The 5,000-nt window shown below is 32.9% G+C and overlaps 1 protein-coding gene across 7 annotated transcripts in view; it reads left to right on the top strand.

Annotated features, from left to right (window-relative positions):
• Positions 1 to 5,000, top strand: part of LOC124954197 (E3 ubiquitin-protein ligase Rnf220-like) — a 160,627-nt gene that overhangs the window by 79,157 nt on the left and 76,470 nt on the right. The gene's annotated exons all lie outside the window — the stretch shown is intronic.

Here is a 5,000-nt window from a genome sequence, read left to right as displayed (position 1 = left end):
AGTTGGAGGGTAGAACGTCAGTGTGGTGGCACGGAGTGCACATTGACATATCGCCACAAAATTAACACATTCTTCTCACTCCGCCGGCAGCATGGCGACAATCACGAAATAATGCGGCCCGTGCGAGCGACCGAACGGCCAAAATGTGTGGCGGCCGTTGTGGTCTGTTATAACCCCTCCCGATCCCTCCCTTCCCTTTATCCTCCTACTCTTCCTCCTCTTCCTCTTCCTCCTCCTCCTGTAACCCTCCTTTCCTCACCCTGTCGACTCTCAACCCTTTCATTCTGACTTTTACTAATACCAACAAAATTCTTTAATTTTTGATTTAACAAACAATTACCTATCCACTGTACATATATATATATATATATATATATATATATATATATATATATATTTATGTATGTATCTTGTTTTAATTGTTTTAATTTCAAAAGAGAAAAAAAAATAAGGTAAAGAAGAAAAAGAATCTTTTTTTCTTTTTTATTTTTTGTTTGTTTGTTTGTTTGTTCTATCAAACTCAATAAGTTATCTTCATCTTCGATTTATTATCTATATCACGTAGATATGATCCATCATGTTAAGAAATGTTATCGTTCAGTTTCTATGAGAAGAAACAATGACGAACGCACGAACAACCATAGAGATTTCTACCTATTAGAATTATCATTCAATGGCAGACGGACGACGGATGTTCACCTTGATTCGCGTTGAACGCACGTGCATTATTATCAGTACACGATCGATTGGCACGAGGTCGTGGCAATCTGTATTCGTCGTTCTAATGCGTCGCGCGATGATATCCAATAATCGATTAGGAAAAATAAGTAAAAATAATTAACCGATGTGAAATAATTATTTAATAACAATTAAAGCATATTAAAAATATATATATATATATATATATATATATATATGTATATATACCTGTATGCAAGATATTTTACAAACATGAAGTTGAGAAAAATAAAGAAGTTACTTTATTTTTTTTCTTTTTTTCTTAACATAAAAAAACTACTGATTTTCTATTGAAATCAGTAATTCTTTCGATCATATAGAAACAATCTACACACATACACACACACACACACACACACTCACACATACACAGAATCAGACAGACAGAAAGAGAGATACGTAATATTCTAAAAACACTATGTTAAAATTGAACGAACAAAACAAATTTGTTGTATTCATTTCAATTTATCAATAAAGAAGTAGATAATTTCTTATCATATCGAATAATAAAATATTCCGTACACATGGACATACGCAGACATATATATATATATGAACATACATACATAGATAGATACATACATGATATTTACAAGAAAAAAAAAAGAAAAAAAACCAAGTTAAGATTGATTAAAACAAAAACAAAAAATGCTTTTATTATTTTCAATTAATCGATAAAGATAGTTTCCACATTGTATCATATCGAATTTAAAAAAAGGAAAAAAATATATATATACATATATATATATATATATATATATATATATATATTCTAAAATATAATATATTCTATATATAATTTAAAAGCAAGCAGAGATATAATATTTATACCTATATAATATGATTGTAGTATGTATAGCTATAAGATGCACGTGGTCTTCGTTTTGCTATAAAACGTTTTGCGGTGGAATTCGAAGCCGCAGGCACGCCAGGGGCGACCGGCTAATAAATAAATCGACAGGACATTTCGTCTCGTACACTGTCAGCGAGCGAGAAATTCGATAGTCCTTCTCGTTCCGCCTTTTTACCCAGCCTGATCTTTTCTTCCTTGTCTCTCTCTCTCTCTCTCTCTCTCTCTCTCTCTCTCTCTCTCTCATTATCCTTGTCTAACTTTCTCGATAGAACGATGAGATAAAAAGGGGGTGCGGGCGATGGGAACAAGAAGAAGAAAAAGAGGAAGAATAAAAAGAAGATGAAAAATAAGAAGAAAAGAAATAAAAGGAAGAAGAAGAAGGAGGAGAAGCAGGAGGAGTAGAAGGAGAAGAAGAAGAGAAAAAGAAAAGAGATAGATAGAGGGTGGAACGCGCGAGCGATTAATAATTTGTGCCAACGACGACAGCCGTGCCGGGCCAATTTGTCGAGCGCGAGACGAATTCCGCTCGTCGAACGGCTTTTTTCAGAAAGGTGGAGGTAGACAACTCTCGAAAGGGCTCTCTCTCTCTCTCTCTCTCTCTCTCTCTATCTATCTATCTATCTCTCTATCTTTCTCTTTCTCTCTTATGCGCAGGGCACGTCGATGATCGCAACGGGACAATCTCTTGCGTGCTTTCCTCTTCCGACGACTTCTTTTTATTTTATTTTATTTTATTTTGTTTAACCGAGCGCAGGATTCTTTCATTATGTGAAATATAATCGAAAAATATAAAAAGAAGAAAAAAAAAAAGAGTATAAAAAACAAACGTAATCTAATCTCACGACAAAATTATCCATTCGAAATTATGATCGTGTATACGTTATTTTTAATGTTGTCCAAGAAACGGACGTAATAATCAAGATCAATATATCTATAGATCTTTCTTTTTTTTAAAAACAATCGGCTAATAATGTTTCTCCCATCTTTTTTTTTTTCTTTTTATTCCTCCGCAGAAAAGTATGAAGCGCGATAAAGTGCGATCGGTATTATCAATATCGATCTAAGATACATTATCTATCCGTAATTATACTGGTTTATCTGTTTTTTTATTTTTTTTTATTTTTTTTATTTTTTTTCCTTTCTTCCTCTTCTATCCTTTTTCCTTTTCAAATTTATATTCTCGTAACCTTGAGTCAAGAGAAAATAAAAGAAAAATAATATTCTTAACCATTATTTCTTCTAGTTAAGACATTACAAAACGACATTTCATTTTTATTTATTTATTTATTTATTTATTTATCTATTTATTTATTTATTTATTTATTTATTTATTTATCTATTTATTTCCCTTTTCCTTATTTCGTAACGTCCTAATGAAAGAGAGAGAGAGAGAGAGAGAGAGAGAGAGAGAGAGAGAGAGAGAGAGAGACAAACAAAAAAAGAAAAAGAAAAAAGAAAAAAGAAAAAAAAAAAAGGGTAACATTTTTGAGCGCTCGATAGGGTCGAATGATCTCGTGGTCCAGTGATCCGGAAAGGCAGCGATATCGGGCAGCGACGATGCGAAACGAATGCAAATATCGTGGAACGTTGCGTTCGTCTATATAAAAGTGTATATCTGCAAGCGCGTTTAAAAGGGCGACTCTTGTCGGGCAGGCCGATCTCGAACGAAATTGACGAGAAAGGCTATTATCGTCATAATAACGGCGACGAAGTATCGTTAGAAATTTTGATCGCATCGCGTATACGCCGCGTCGTTTAAATTCGCGATGAATTAACGCGATAATCTCCTCCTCCTCCTCGTCCTCCTCCTCCTCCTCCTCCTCCTACTACTACTACTACTACTACTACTACTATTTCTCTTTCTCCCTCCCTCTACCAACCCCCTTTTTTCGGTGGATCGCCCCACTCTTCTGTTACTCTACCCTTCGCTACACCCACTCACCACTACCCATTGTCTCCTATATGTATTTGACCTTTTACGAACCAATCCAACATCGTTTTTCCGTTCTCCTCGTACGCAACGCGAACGAAAACCTATTGCGTGAATATCTCTTGCGGAAACGCGTTTACATCCTGCGTGAATTCTTCCGCGTAAACGCTTTTACATTTTCTTTTAATCGATTGATATGTTTCAGATTTCTTCGAGATACCATATTAATTTATATCTTGATATTGCGAATGAGTTTTTCGAATATATAATAGCGAGTTCGTTATCGTTGATAATTTACTTAAAAATGAAAAAAGAAAAAAAAAAAAACAGAAAAAGTGTACAACGTGTAACTTATAACCTATATTTACTCTTATAGAGTATAATTTAATTTGCAAAAAAAAAAAAGAAAAGAAAAAAAAATTGAAATAATTATATAATGTGAAAATTATAATCTAACACATTTCTACTTTTTTTCTAACTAATAATAATAATAATAATAATAATAATAATAATAATAATAATAATAATAATGATAATGATAATGATAATAATGATAATGGTAATGATAATAATAAAGAAAAAAAGAAAAGCAATAATAAAAATTGTATAAATACGTGAAACTCGTGATCTATTTATACTTTTATAAAAGATCTATATTAACTTAAACGTATTTTCGATATTATTCGCATAAAAATAAAATATAATATTTCAAAGATCAAGGATCAAATCGACACTGCATCAATCGCAGAGAAGTTAATAGATTAATGTTTCGATTACAATTGAGATCGAATCAAATCGAATCGAATCGAATCGAATCGAATCAAAGTCTTCAAAATATTTTTACCGTATCTCGATTAAATTCGTTATATCCATACATCCATCTATATATTATATATATATATATTTATTTATTTATTTATTTATATTTATATTTATATTACATAAATATATATATATATATATATTATTATTTATTAAATACAATTTTCTTTATACATGCACTAAGCAATATACACCTATAAATATACGTTTAATAACGGTACACCTTGTACGTTTGTCAATTTCGTAGCGGGTACCAGCGGATAGGACGATATTTTAGCTGGTTGCAAAGTGATACCTTACACGAGCCCCGTTCCACCGTTAAATCATGAAAATTTCTCGTGTACTGGTATATCGTGGCATCGCTACGGATTATTCATTAATCGGTTATCTCGTCTTTCCCTCTCTCTCTCTCTCTCTCTCTCTCTCTCTCTCTCTCTATCTCATGGTCAAGTCTGAGTTATATGCCGTCTCGTTTCGTTCTACGTTTTGTAGCTCCTTGGATCTCTTCGTTGGTCTCGCATATAAACTTGTCTACCATCTCGTCTCTCTCTCTCTCTCTCTCTCTCTCTCTCTCTCTCTCTCTCTCTCTCTCTATCTCTCTCTCTCTCTTTTTCAATTTATAGACAGTGAACGAGAAGAAGGTGGACGAGAGAGGTA

Source organism: Vespa velutina, chromosome 1, assembly GCF_912470025.1.
Source record: "Vespa velutina chromosome 1, iVesVel2.1, whole genome shotgun sequence".
Lineage (NCBI taxonomy): Eukaryota > Metazoa > Arthropoda > Insecta > Hymenoptera > Vespidae > Vespa > Vespa velutina.
Note: the sequence above shows the minus strand (reverse complement) of the source record. Positions and strands in the feature narration are given on the sequence as shown.